This window comes from Panthera leo, chromosome D1 (assembly GCF_018350215.1).
Source record: "Panthera leo isolate Ple1 chromosome D1, P.leo_Ple1_pat1.1, whole genome shotgun sequence".
NCBI classification, from domain to species: domain Eukaryota; kingdom Metazoa; phylum Chordata; class Mammalia; order Carnivora; family Felidae; genus Panthera; species Panthera leo.
Window position 1 is genome coordinate 43520228 of NC_056688.1, and position 16171 is coordinate 43536398.

The window sequence follows — 16171 nt, forward strand, 5'->3', positions numbered from 1 at the left end:
CAAAGGAAGAAATCTGGCAATGTCTAGACAGTAGGGCTGGCTGTACTTAGAAAATTATGTTTTATTCTTATGGGGTTTCATTGTTTTCCAACTACTTCCATGTGTGGTATTTTGCCTGTTACACCTGTTTCTTCTGTCAGTTTTACTTATTAATTATATAATTTCCCTCTTGTTTACTAAGAATCTCTGATCAATTGTTTAATAAGCATAGAAGCTAGAATGACTTAAACTTCTTGCAATAGAGTGATTATTCATTCTGTCTGGAAAATGTTGCAGTTGGTAAATGTCTCAACATTGAAATCAACATTTTGGAGTTCACCTAGGAAAGGAAAAAAGGATGGCAGGGGAAGCTGAGGCAGGACATTAAAATCCATACACTCGTGAAATCTACTAATATTACAGTTAATTACCAAAGCCCATGCAACTTAATAGGGTGAGATTTTATTGATGGTATTCCTGAATTTTTAGTTTCTTGGACTTTATTTTTTTAGTTCTGTGCGATTGTAGTGGTTTGGTTTGGTTTTTGGAGACTACGGTTGTATGTAATTTGGACATTAGTTGCCTATCTTCCATTTCAACCACTTTTTTTTTTTCTGTTAGTGCTTAGTGATTATTTTTCTATAACAGATATTCCCTGTCTCCTAGTAATGTTGAAGTCATGGGTTATGTGTGATTTTATTAGCATTCCTTGTTGATCATACAATGTTGGGAAATATTCATATTCAGATAGTAGACATTATCCTCCAGATCTTGAAATCACTAGCTCATCACTTTCAGAAACTCTCAGAGAAGACAATGTTCACAGAATACACAAGAAAAGTAAAGGGGAAATCCCACTTCACTATTGACATTATGGAGTTCCCTGGAAGATGCACAGGAGCAGTGCTTTTCAGACTTTAATATACATGTGAATCACCCTGAAATCTTAGTAAAACACAGATTCTGATTTAATAAATCTGAAGTTGGGACTTAAGTTCTCTTTCTAACAAGTTATCTGGTAAAATTGATGCTGTTGATCTGAGAACCACACTTTGAAGAGAAACGAGCCACATCATCTTAGTCACAGCCTAATGAAGGGCTTTTCATTCCCTTCAGTCACATTTTACTACATCTGTTGCCAGGGAAGAGATACATGTTCAGCAGGCAAAGCAGGAGAGAAGAGAGTAGAAACGAGTCTTCCTCCTCATAGTCATCTGTCTTTGATGATAAAGGAAACATCTGAAAGCATAGATAGCTGGATTATTAGTAATTAGCAACAGTATATCTATAGTAATGTTTTTCCTTAAAGTCTATTTTATCTGAAATCAATGTAACTACAACTATTTTGCTTTTGCTAGAATTTCCCTCCTATACTTTACCCTTTAACTTTCAACTTCTTTGTATAAAGTATACAAAGTATTAGTTTGATATAAGACACCTAATCTTTTGAATCTCTTGAAAAGACCTGTTGCTCTGTTTTGTTTTTTGTTTTTTTTTTTTTTTTTTTTTTTTTTATTGCAGCTTGACAATCTTTTCATTTGAATGAAAGACTTTGGTTCATTTATACTGAATTATATTCTGCAACATTATTTTGCTTATTTGTCCCACCTTTTCTGCCCCACCTACCCCCACTCTCTCTCTCCTCTGTCTCTCTCTCTCTCTCTCCTTTTTTTTTTTTTTTTTCCTTTTTGGCTTTGAAGACAGCAAGATGCATAATACAGTAGAAGCCATGGTCTATTTCCTAATTAAATTGAGCTCTCTCTAAACTAATGGAAAGGAAATAGCCAAAACAAAATATAATCTCAGGTATGAAAGCTTAAAGAAACTAAAGTTAGCCAGCAATTAAGAGAAAAGCTTTCTCTACACCTAGCTTTCAGCAGGAAGATCAGTAGCCATGTAGGAAAAGGAGAGACAGGAAAATGATGGAATGACTTGTCTGAGAAAAAAAAATTGTAAAATATTTGAGCCTAAAGCCATAGAAGTTGACAAGAAATAAAGAATTCATTATTATCTAAATAAAAAACAGTTCAAATTAAATAAAATTTATAAAATAGGACTCTTGGTTGGAAAAGCTGATTGTAGTACAAAAGTCTAAAATCTAAACTCAATCTTAAAGGGTGTTTATTTTAACTGACTATATTCCCTCTAAAAGCTTTCAGAGGAAATTTTATTTTAGTGAGGGTTACAGCTGTGTTTAAATATATGTTAGAGTGGGGTGTGAAATTTGCCTAGATGTTACACTTGAAAATTTAGTAGGGATTGGTCAGCTTGTAATTCATGTTTCCAGTTAAGTACTAGTGTTTGAACAGTTGAACAGTTTGCTGGCTTTTCTTTAATGTTATTTTAACTGTTTTTTGCATATGAATAGAAGTTTCAAGTTGCATGCCAGCAGATCAAGCCTACATTAGCCAATACATAAAACAAAATAAAAAGAGAAAAAGCATTTCTCCTTAATTTTCTATAGGGACTAAGTTTAATAGTAAGGATTCATCTACATGTGTGTGTATGTGTGTGTGTGTGTGCTTAAGAGTGAAAAATAAATATAGCATACTAGATAATACAGCATGCAAAAAATCTAAAAATGTTTCCTAACACACACACACACACACACACACACACACACACACTCACTCAAATAGTTTTTAATACATGTTTGAGATGGTAGAACATGAATGAATGACATTGCTCTGGGTCATAAGCCATAAGAAGTTGCTATCTAGACTAGTAAGTGAAGTGAGTACTTGAGCTCATATTTGCTCTTACCAATGTGTCTATCTATCCCCAAATGTTAGAGCTGGTTTCAATGGGCTTATGTTGATGGACAAGAGATGAGGTCTGGACCCTGAGGAGGGTAGGAGAGTGAATCAGAGACCCCTGCAAATGGCCTAGAATCCATTCACAGTGTATTAAGTAGAGATTAAATAGCCTGATATACAGAAGGGGATAGTGGGGATGATTGACTCACTTTGTCCTTGGCTCTGAGAAGAATTAAAAAAAAATTCTTCCCCAATACTTAGTGACCATACATTCCATCTCGCTTGGATTGGAACAGTGAAATCATAATATGTATGTAGCCCAATAAACCCAGAGACAAAAATTTGGAGTGATTGTAAATTCATGGCATCCTCCTGTTATCTGGTAGAGAAAAATGAAAATCCTCTTTGGGGGACACATTTTAATCTCCAAAGGATTCCTCTATACAAGACACCAAGGAATATGAGCTCATAGTTCTAAAAATGAGGGGAAAAATACCATGAGTATATTTTAATAGAAATTTTATATTCAAAAAGTATAAAACAAATGCTTAGTATATCTAAAAGAATAAACCAGAGCATTAGAATAATGATTAAGAGACAAAAGACAAACTTCTCAAGGCAGCCTGGAAAGGGGGCCAATAGAGCCTCTACAAATGAAAGATACAATATCATAAACTTAGCAGATTAACACAACCATAGATTGTCAAATAGAACTGAAATAATTATCAAGAATGTGGCATAAAGAGACACAAATATGGACAGTAGGAAAGAAAGGCTTAAGAAATAGTGGATGGAGGGAGAAGTTCCTGCATTTCTTTATATTAGCCTTCCATTAGGAAGGGGAAAAAGAAAGAATATAGGCTATATATTTGAAGAAAAAATAGCTCAAATTCAGAGGTACCAGTAAATCCCAAGCAACATCATAAAAATAAATTCACCATGTGAAACATTACAATTTACTTACAGAAAACTGAAAGCAGAGACTAACAATATAAAAGTAGTCAAGGAAGGAAGAGAGGGGAAGAAATAAATAGTCAAAGAGAGACAGCTAAACAGGACAAGATGACACTGTTGTAAGTGGCTCGCCTTAACTGAACTCAGTTCTACAGTTCAAAGAAAAGGCTGTAACACTGGAATAATAGAGCAGTAGGCAGTTTTCAAGAGATTTGCTCAAAACAGAAAGATAAAGAAAGGCTGAAAGTAAAGCAGGTGAGGAATATGGTAGAGAAATTCTAATCAAAGCAAAATTATTTCAGATAAAATAGACTTTAAGGTAAAAATATTTCTGTGTGTAAAGGGAGTTACTAATCGTTTATAAAACATTCAATTATTATTTCTCTGATTAGAAAACTCCTGTTTTGGAAAGTTTTGGGTTGTTTGTTTTCTAAACAGAAATGGAGTTCTTTCAGTTGGTAGACATAAGCCCCTTATTAGATGTTTGGCCTTGAGCAAATATTTAAACTTCCAGAACCTCAGTCTCCTAATCAATGAAGTCAAATAATAACATTTAGCTCTCATTTAATAATGATAAATAATTCATCTAGAGCATTTAGCACTGTGCCAACCACACATAGCTCCATTGTTGTCAGGATAGGCAAGGAAAAGGGTGATGGTTTTGCATTGTAGTATCTTTCCATAAACAAAAAGAGTAGGCCTATAAATTTATTATGGTCAGAAAAATAATCCTTTGACTGTATAGTTAATTAAAGATAGCAATTCCCTGTAGAAACCTCACTGCTCCTGAGGCTTGTTATCCCTTGAAACATCATTGAAAGCAATACTTCCTTTGACATCAACCCAGAGAGAATATATGGAGGAATGTACATTTTTGCCATATTTTGCTGACACACAATTGGTCTGAGATCAAATCAGAAATTCATACAAATGTGTTTTTTAATCTTTAAAACACCATGGAATTGTTGAGTGTTGTTATCCACCTAGTGACTATTAAGAAAAAATATTTATTTCATCTTATCTTCGTATACTGCCTTTTCACACCCTCCATTTCTAGTGGATCCAGCTAATAATTCCAAGATCTTTTATGTCTTAGGCTAGCACATCGCATCCTTTGTTTATTCTTTTAAAATATATTTATTGAGTATAGTCTATTCTTCTATAATGTGATATTTTTAATTCCTAAGAAACTTGTGTTTATCAAAATGTAATTAAACAGTAGTTTTATGGTGACAGAGAAATCAAGGATGGAGAATTTCAGAATGGTAACCACAGAGCTATTCAACCTCCCCACCCCCATGTCTGTCCTTGGTGGAACCTCCACAACGGAAGTGTTTTTTAACAGTGCGAGTGCATGGGTGTAACACCTAAACACCACTGAACAGTTCCAACATTTAAACCCATTTAGCTTTCGCTGAGGGCAGTGGTTCCTCTTCCTCTCACTGCAAAGACTATCATTGGCAAAGTGTCTATATGCATTCTTTTCCACTTTTATCACCTGTAGGATGGAACCCACGGCTGCTCAGACAAAGCAGCTGTATGGCAATGGTGCTCTTCCTTTCCTGCAGGCAGAGTTAGTTCCAGGTAATTCTCACATTTGACCAATGGCTATCAGGAAAGCACATCTTATTTCTGAGCAGGAAGATGTATTTAGATCTGTGACAGATGCACAAACTAGAAGGTTCTCTTTACAGACTAGACCCTGACCCTGATCTGTCTCTCCTCACCTTTACTCTTCCTCATCCTCCATCTGAACATGTGGAATTTCAGACTGGTCATGGCACTTCTCCTGGTCTCAGGGTCCTCATTTGCTACATGGGGATAATAGTACTATAACTACCTCATAAGGTGTTAAGATTATGACAGATAATATGTGAAAAGTACAAAGCGTTGTGTATATATGGAACATGGATATATAACACACGTTAAGTAACTTCTCAGATGGTGCTTCGTTTTATACTAAGTGCAGTGTCCCTGCCACTTCCCACTTTGCATCCCTCTTGTGGACAGACATTACAATTAATCGTCTTTCTGTTTTTGTTTGTTTGTTTGTTTGTTTGTTTGTTTGTTTTGCTGCAGCAGGTAGTAGTGGGCTTTACTTATGGTAACTTTCCATTATTACATGTTAAATAAATAAATGCACTTTAATTCCCACCCACTTAATCTTTAAAATAATTTTTGCAATGTCTATTGTAGCAAAAGGTATTCTTTCTGAAACCTAGCAAGGACAGGAGTCTGTTAAAGAGTAATATTTTGTCTTGATTCTCCATTTCTAACTTGTTCCCTATTCTCTAAAATCTTGGCAGATATTTTATGGAGAAACAATTTATGATGAAATAATGTTTACAAAGTATTGTTTACCCCTGCCTGGAGATTTATAAGGCATTCTTGGCATGTGAAAGGTCTAGAGGAGTTTTGAATTAAATAAATTTTTAAATAAACAAATAAAAACTTCCTTAACACATTTCCCAAATTTATTTGACTACAAAATACTTTTTTCTCCCTTACAGTATTGTTCTTTGAAACTCCTTTTGGGAAATATTGGTATAATTAGTATCTATTTTCTTTTTTTTATTTTCATAAATGTTTTTATTTATTTTTGAGAGAGAAAGAGCAAGCAGGAGAGGGGAGAGAGAGAGATAGAGAGAGAAACAGACAGACAGAATCTGAAGCAGCCTCTAGGCTCTGAGCTGTCGGCACAGAGCCCGACACAGGGCTCGAACTCCCAAACCATGAGATCATGACCTGAGCCGAAGTCGGATGCTTAACCGACTGAGACACCCAGCTGCCCCAATTTTCTTAAATTAATAAACATCTTTCTTACAATAATTTTATAAATTCTCAGATTGTCTAAGTTCTATTTTCATTTATTATTATATCAATTTGTTTTGAGGGAAGTAATAGGAACTATTGAGGAACAAGATTTCAAGAAGTGTTGGTTGTAATTTTATTTGTTAATATAGTTGGATCAATTTGCAGATGATGGATTTTTCCATTGAGAAAAAAGAGATCTGATATACTTGGTCTATCAGCTGATTAACATTACACATGAAAACAAGTAAATCAATTTTAAATATGTTAAGTGGATTCTACTTTCAAGGAAAAACTTACTGAGTTTTTGAAAAAATGTTTATATATGTTCGAATGGTCCAGGAAAGAGGACCTCTCCTCTTCTTAGAATTCTTTTCTTTCCAGAGTCCTTCACAATGGAACTTTTTATTAGTCATCAGCTGAAGTTTAAAAATATGTCAGGTTGATCTCACCTCTATTATGTTGTTACAAGACTTTGGAGAGTTGCTTTTAGTTTCTGTAATTTTGTCACATATATAACAATAATAGGAATATAGCATTCCTTTAAAGAGCAGGTACTAACATGGGAGAAAAATCACTGCTCATAAATTAAAGGCAATGGATTTTACACATTAATCACATTAAATATACGAAAAATGACTTCAGTAGTTTGTCTTTCTGCCTCTCTCAAAAACCCAGCTGTTGCCAAATTACCAGTAATTTCATTCTTCATCTTTCCTCCCAAAGAAGCAAAATGTTGTTTCTCCTTGTGTGAAAACACATTTCTAGCAAACAAACAAAACAAAATTTAAAAAAGACAGAGAAGATACAGGCTGGAAAGATGGCCAAGTATGAGGACTCTGAGCTCGCCTCGTCGCATGAATACAACTAGGTAACACTCATTGACATCGGTGTTGATAACACAGGAAACAATCTGAAGATTGGCAGAACAACCTCCACAACTAAAGATAGAGAAGGGGACATACTGCAGAAGGTAGGAAGGGCGAAGGTGTGATTTGGGAGTAAAATGGCCCTGATGATACTGACCGATGCCAGTGGTGAAACAGACAGAATAGTCTGCAGATGACCCCAGGAGATCACTCTGTGTTTCCTGGACAATAAACCAACTGTAACCAATAGTCTCCTTTCCCTGTTTCTTCCAAACTCAGCTTCCCACAGCATGGGTGGCTTTTTCCCTCCCAGCAGGAGGGGCCACAACTTCCCACCCACACCCAAGGATTCCAGATACAGGCCCCCTGACTGTCCACAGTGGGGAGAGAGCCAGGGATGTGGAGAAGGGTGAGAAACAGACTTGCACACTGGCTAGCTCCTGAACAGGGAGGACAAATCACCATAACATTTGGGTGTGAAAGCAAGAGGGGCTCAATCTCATGAGTTCTTACAACCAGTGGGACTTAAAGCCTGGAATTTTAAAAGCCAGTGTGCTCAGCTCTGGGAGAACCTGGACGGCTTTAGGAAGCTGATTCCCCACCCTTAAAGAGAAGGCACTATATGCTAACTAATTTGGATGTAACTTTTAAATTAATGAATTAAAAATTTAAAAAAGAGAGATAAAGGACCACAATCAGCAGAGACACAACGTGGAAGCAGCAGTTTGAAAAACGGTGGGATGAGAAGAGGGAGAGTGATTTCTTCATCTCAGAGTGTGACCCAGAGATCAGGGATCACAGGGAGACTCCAGGAACAAAGGAGCTGGTCTGTGCGGTTTCATTCCCCTACCCCCCAGCATAAACAACAGCCACCTGTGGGAACCAATAAGGCTCTGCAACCTAACTTGGCTTGCACCACACTTCACCCCCTGTTCTTTAGCAGATCTTCCCTTCCCAGTAACATTTGCCTCAGTCCTGGTACTATGGGCCCCTGCCCCGGAAGACCTGCATAAGCCGCACCATATCTCCCAACCTGCATGTTTTTCAGGGCCACATCACACAGTGGTGGCAGGTGTCATTTTGCAGGCATACCACTGCATACCCATTAAAATGTGTCCCACCCAGCTAGGGAGCAAACACTGCCCAAAACAAGAAAAGGGAGCCTCTGCAGGCAACTGGAATGAAGGAAAAAGACCAAGACAACAGCAGAGCACACCATCACACCTAGTAGATATTCCCTTTGCCAGGCCCTGGGGATACTGCACTGCAGGGCACTAGAGGACCTCTTCTTCATAATATCATTACCATCAAGAACAAGAGGCATAACTGAGCTGACTTACCTAAAACACCAAAACAGACATGAAGAGTTAGACAAAATGAGGACACAAAGAAATATGTCCCAACTGAAAAACTACCAAGCCACAGCACAAATGGCATAACCTACCAAAACTAAAGCAGGAAGAAACAGAAAATTTGAGCAGACTGATGACCAGCGAAGAAATTGAATCAGTAATCAAAAAAACACAACAAACAAAAGTCCAGAACCAGATGGCTTCATAAGCAAATTCTACAAAATATTTAGAGAACAGTTAATACCTATTTTCAAACTATTCCAAAAATAGAAAAGGAGGGAAAACTTCAAACTAATTCTATGAGACCAGCATTACCCTGATACCAAAACCAGATAAAGACACTGCAAAAAAAGAACTACAGGCCAATATCTCTGATGAACATAGATACAAAAATCCTCAACAAAATACTAGCAAACCAAATCCAACAATACATTAAAAAAATCACTCGCCGCGATCAAGTGTGATTTATCCCTCGGATGCAAGGGTGGTTCAATATTTGCAAATCAATCAACGTAATACATCACATCAATAAGAGGAAGGATAAAAACCATATGATCATTTGAATAGATGCAGAAAAAGCATTTGACAAGTACAACATCCATTCATGATAGACACCCTCAACAACGTAGGTCTAGAGGAAGCATACCTTAACCTACCAAAGACCTTATGTGAAAAACCCACAGTGAGCGTCATACTATATGGGGGAAACAGAGCTTTTCCTCTAAAGTCAGGAATAAAATAAAAACGTTTACTCTCACCACTTTTATTCAGCATAGTACTGGAAGTCCTAGCCACAGCAATCAGACAACAAAAAGAAATAAAAGGCATTCAAATTGTTAAGGAAGAAGTAAACCTTTCACTATTTGCAGATGCCATGATAGTATAAATAGAAAAATCCTAAAGATCCCAACAAAAATATACTAGAACTGATAAATGAATTCAGTAAAGTCACAAGATACAAAATCAATGTAAAGAAGTCTGTTGTGTTCCCATACACTAATAATGAAGTGGCGCAAAGTGATACCATTTACAATTACACCAAAAACAATAAGATACCTAGGAATATACATAACCAAGAGATAAAAGACCTATACTCTGAAAAGTGTAAAACACAGACCTATACTCTGAAAAGTGTAAAACACTGATGAAAGAAATTCAAAATGACACAAAGAAATGGAAAGACATTCCATTCTCATGGATTGGAAGACCAAATATTGTTAAAATGTCTATACTACCCAAAGTAATCTACACATTCAATGCAATCCCTATCAAAATAACACCAGCATTCTTCACAGAGCCAGAACAAACAATCCTAAAATTTTTTATGGAACCACAAAAGACCCTGAATAGCCAGAGCAATGTTGAAAAAGCTAAATAAAATTGGAGGTATCACAATTCTAAACTTTAAGTTATATTACAGACTGTAGTAATCAAAACAGTATGGTGCTGGCATAAAACAAACACATAGATCAATGGAACAGAGTAGAAAATCTAGAAATAAACCCATGATTATATGCTCAATTAATCTTTGACTAAGTATAAAAGAATATACAATGGGAAAAGATGGTCTCTTCAACAAATGGTGTTGGGAAAACTGGACAGCAACATGCAGAGGCATGAAACTGGGCCACTTTCTTAACGCTATATACAAAAATAAACAGGAAATGGATTAAAGACCTAAATATGAGACCATAAAAATCCTAGAAGAGAGCATAGGCAGTAATTTCTCTGAAATTGGCTGTAGCAGCATTTTTTTAGATATGTCTCCTGAGGCAAAGGAAACTAAAGCAAAATAAAATATTGAGACTACACTGAAATAAAAAGCTTCTGCACAGTGAAGAAAACAATCAACCAAACTAAAAGGCAACCTATTGAATAGAGGATATTTGCAAATGACATATCCGATAAAGGGTTAGTATCCAAAATATTTAAAGAACTGATACAACTCAACATCTGAAAAGTCAAATAATCCAATTAAAAAATGGGCAGAGGACCTGAATAGACATTTTTCCAAAGAAGATATACAGAAAACCAACAGACACATGAGAAGATGCTCAACATCACTCATCATCAGGGAAATGTAAATTAAGAGTATAATGAGATACCAACTCACACCTGTCAGAATGGCTAAAGTCAAAAACACAAGAAACAAGTGTTGATGGTGATGTAGAGATAAAGGAACACTAATGCAACAACAACTGTTGTTGAGAATGCAAACTGCTGCAGCCACTCTAGAAAACAGTAATGCGGTTCCTCAAGAAGTTAGAAATAGAACTACCCTACTACAGTAATCACACTACTGGTATTTATCCAAAGAATACAGGAACACTAATTCAAAGGGATACATGCATCCCTATGTTTATTGCAGCATTATTTACAATAGCCAAATTATGGAAGCAGCCCAAGTGTCTGTCGATAGATGAATGGAAAAGAAGTGGTATATACATACAATGAAATATTATTCAGCTGTAAAAAGGAATGAAATCTTGGGTCCTGGGTAGCTCAGTTGGTTGAGCATTTGACTTAGGCTCAGGTCATGAACTCACAGTCCATGAGTTTGAGCCCCACGTCGGGCTCTCTGCTGACAGCTCAGAGCCTGGAGCCTGCTTCAGATTCTGTGTCTCCCCCTCTTTCTGCCCTTCCCCTGCTCTCTCTCTCTCTTTCAAAAATAAATAAACATTAAAAAAAATTTTAATAAGAATGAAATCTTGCCATTTGCAACGACATGGATAGAGTTAGAGATTATAATGCTAAGAGAAGTAAGTCAGAGAAAGACAAATACCATGCAGAGACAAAACAAAGCAACAAAGGAAAAAAAGAGAAAGAGACAAACCAAAAACAGACTCTTATAGAGAACAAACTGATAGTTACCAGAGGGGATGTGGGTGGGAGGATGGGTGAAATAGGTGATGAGGATTAAGAGTACACATACCATAATGAGCACTGACTAATGTATAGAATCGTTGAATCACTATACTGTGCACCTGAAACAAATTTAACACTGTGTATCATCTATACTGGAATTAAAAAAAAAAAACCTTAATAAAAATAAGGAAAAAAATAAATGGAAAGGTACGAAAAAACCCCAGCTGATTATCTAAGGTCCTTCACACCACATTCCCATCAACATTTCTCATGTCACACTGGACCTCTCAGTTGGCCTGACAGGGCACTGCAGGTGCTCATTGATGCCATTAACAAAGAGCATTTCTGATATTGGTGGCCCTGTACAACTCTTAAGCAGACTTTTTTCTGTGTCACCACATTTCAGTGGTCCTTTTTGAAGCAAGGAAATCAGATTTTGAGAGGACAAGTATGTGGCCCATGATCCCAACCCTAGTAAATGTCTAGAACCCTGAATTCTTGTCTTCTTTCTAAAACTTATTCTGGAACATCAGACGTGGGGAGGGTGTATGTGGGGGGCGGGGTGGGTGGGTTGTAAAGCAGACAAGTAGGAGAGAGGTGTTTTTCATGATTTTGCTCTTATCCTTAGCTGGTCACATAACATGTCTGTCCTTGTGTCTGTTTTTTCTTATAAGAAGCAGACACAAGTAAAGAAGTGGGCAGCACCATAATTGAGGAGACATACTTGTCTATCTCTAGGACTTTGTACAAAAAAGATTCTTAAGTATATGCAAATGAAAGATGGGTTAGATAATCACACCAGAGAGAAGCCCTCTCCAAGGACAGGGATATTTGTCTCTTGTTCACTGCCATAATTTCCAGAGCCTAAAAAGTTCTTTTTATTGGATAGGAGCTAAAAATTTTGTTAATGAACAAAGGACGGGGATTGATCCAAACAGAGTATCAGTCCTGATAAAGAAAAATTCATAAATAAAGTTAGCAGGAGATTGAATGAAGAAACTGAGCTGAAACTTCCCAAGAAGAGTTTAGCTGGTGTGAACATATCATTCAGCCAAAATGCTTTGTTTATTTATACTTCCTGTTATTCCTGCTGGAAAGATTCTTTTTCCAGATGTTTTTGCATCTTGCCCTTTCACTTCATTCAGGTCTCTGTTCAATTGCCATATGCACAGAGACTCATTCTCTGACTATCCCTTTAAACTGCCTATGCAAAATTTCAAGCATATATAAAAGTAAACAGAACAGTATAATGCATTTTTATGTAACAGTCACATAACTTCAGTAATTATTACATTTTACCTGTTTTTAAAAGCACTTAGCACTCTATGACATTATATATATTTTTGTGTCTTTATTTATGGGCTAGCTCCTCGTCCACTAGAATCAAAGAACCAAGGGGCCAAGGACTTTTTCTTCCTTGTTCATTTCTGTTTCCCTGACACGTCAAACACTGTCACATTACAGGTGCATAAGAGCATTTGTTCAATGAATGAATGACTAAGAGAAGATTGTACTAGGTGTAATGGATTCTAAAGTAGAATCCTCCATTGCTGTAGACATTTGCAATGATCTGTTTTTGCAGTTGAAGTATTTATTTTTAAGCCCAATTTTCTTAGTTAATGTTTATATTCTAGATTTGCTTACATGGTGAGAAATGGTAGAATCAATTCACATATGTTGTTTCTGAGCCACGGATAATGTTGAGATTTCTATCAATAATCTAATGTAGTAATCTTTAGTTTTCAAATATCTTCTAGTAGCTTTGTTTTAAGGTTGTTCTTTTTCTGTTTAGTGAAAATACCTTTATAAAATGAGAATACGCATTGCACTTGAGGAGCTAAATACATTTAGATAAATATAAAGAATCCTATCCTAAATTCTGCTTTTTAAATACATATTAAAACCATCTGCCAATTTTATCACTGATGTTTTTAAAGATACTATCTTTAAAATTTTTTTTGAAAAAAAATTATTCATTTTTAATGTTTATTCATTTTAACATTTATTCATTTTAACGTTTATTCAGAGAGAGACAGCGTGAGTGGGGGAGGGGCAGAGAGAGGGGGAGACACAGAATCTGAAGCAGGTTCCAGGCTCCAAGCTGTCAGGACAGAACCTGATGTGGGGCTTGAACTCACAAACTCTGATATCATGACCCAACTAAAGTTGAATGCTTAACTGACTGAGCCACCCAGGTGCCCCAAGATCTTATCTTCAAAAAGATCAAAGCATTGTAGTAATTTTTTCATCTTCCAATCCATTTAATGTGATTTTCATATGAAGATGCAAAAGCTCTGGTAAGGTCATTCTTTAAAATGTTTTAAAAAATGTTTGTTTATTTTTTGAGAGAGACAGAGCATGAGTGGAGGAGGGACAGAGAGAGAGGGAGACAGAGAATCTGAAGCAGGCTCCAGGCTCTGAGCTGTCAGCACAGAGCCTGATGAGGGGCTCGAACTCACGGACCATGAGATCATGGCCTGGGCCAGAGTCAGATGCTCAATTGTCTGAGCCACCCATGTACCCCTCTAGTAAAGTCATTTTTGATGTCATGGTGTCAGTTTTATCTTTGAGTCCAAAATAGTATCACAGAGCTAGTTGGCACATAGTGCATGTTTATTGAGTGAATAATTTATAAAGTATGAATAAGATGGATGTAGTAAGAATTGGTATATTGTGGTATCTGATCTGTCAATATTTTCTGAATTTCTGCTGTGTTTAGAACACTACCTTAAGCATTCAAACTTTGGTTATTGTTCCTTGAGGTACAATAAGTAGCTTTTTTTATTAGATACAGTATTTTTTAAAGCAGTACTTTTGCAAAGTCCTTTGAGGATTTAAATATAAACCCTATACGTGGTGGTCATGATGGTCTAAGCTCTGCTATAGTAACTAGTCAACCTTGAAATATCCTGAAAATGTGATAAGACACAAAACAGACTTATTTCTTACTCATGAAGTGACTTTTGTGAATCAGTGGATCCAAAACAACTGCTTCAAGTGATAAGTCAGGGATTCAGTTGCCTTTTATCTTCCGGTTCAACTCATGGCTTTTAGTTCTTCTGATAGAGGGGACAACGCTTTTCTCTGCCTTATTCTGGAAGTAGCAAGTATTGCCTCTACTCACAGCCCAGTGGTCAGAATTAGATATATGGCTCAATATAACCACAAAAACTTCCGAGAAGTATAGTCTATAAGTACCCAGGAGGAAAGGAAACCAAATCCTGACATGGGTAGTGGTATACAACTTAGACTACATGCATAGAGCTCAGAGGTCCAAAGACCGTCCATTCATTAATTCATTCAGCATTTAACCAGTAAGTTCACAAATGCTTGATATTAAATGATCTATCATTGCAGTCGTTCCTTACAATAAAAGGTACGTGTATCATAACACTGACAACATAAATATACTTCGGGGGACAGTTGCTATGTTTTAGCAAAGTTTATATATATATATATAAATATATATATATAAATATATATATAAATATATATAAATATATATATATAAATATATATATAAATATATATAAATATATATATATAAATATATATATAAATATATATAAAATATATAAAAAAGAGCATTAAAATGGCAGTGCCTTTAACATATCTTTAACATTAAGATACCTAGAACAAGGTAGTTTTTTAGAGGCTATATTAATTTTACAGCCATCAAAGACAAGTATTAAGGCCATCAAGTCAACATTTTAGGTACTAAGAAGAAAGAAAAAAAGGAAAGGGAGGAATAAAGAGATGCACCTTTCAACTGAGACAGCTTCCTTCAGGAAGCCTTCCAATTTTTCCGGTTGTACTTCCATTTACGTTACATCAACAAGTTCATAGTCACACAGTCAAAATAAATGCAATAGATTTTAGGCAGTGTAGTGTTTCAGCTGGTCACTTTGCTTCCCTGAATAAATTAATGTTTTGTTATTAAGAAAGTATGGAGGAAAAATATTAAGTGAACAATTAGCAAGTTTTGTTGAAGTTAAGGATTTCACACACACACACACACACACACACACACACTTGCTTGAATATACAATCCCAAGTAAGTGGAGATTCCTTTGAGATTATTCTCCAGCTGTTTCTATACTAATAAACCTCAATAGGGAGAGAGGAGGAACAGTTTCTTTATTTTTTTCTTCTATTACTTTTCTGTTCACATAGTAAATGTTTCTGTAAATATTGCTACTACTGACTTTGCTATTGAAGAGAACCCTTACTTACTGAATTTAGACACAGTAAACCAATTGATATTTTAATTTAATCAAATATACTAATATGATCAGAGCTTTAACTTGTCCTTAGCTATCTGTCATGGTCCTATAAATGCTTCTCTATACTTTTAATTAATGTTAAAATATTTTTTATTTTATTTTCCCTCAAAAGGGAAGGCTTAGAAACAGATGTACTTGTTTTAGTATTGAGAGTTTATACATAACATTTCTTATTCCTTTAGGTTTGTCAGTATGAGAAGTGATGAAATAAGGCCTGAGCCATACAGAGCCTAGAAATTGGATTCAGCATGTTTGCTACATACTAAGGAGAATTAATTTAACTTCTTTTCATTTTTCCCACC

At 35.9% G+C, this 16171-nt stretch overlaps 1 protein-coding gene across 1 annotated transcript in view; it reads left to right on the forward strand.

Moving 5' to 3' along the window:
- NOX4 (NADPH oxidase 4) overlaps positions 1-16171 on the forward strand; it is a 165309-nt gene that overhangs the window by 124954 nt on the left and 24184 nt on the right. The gene's annotated exons all lie outside the window — the stretch shown is intronic.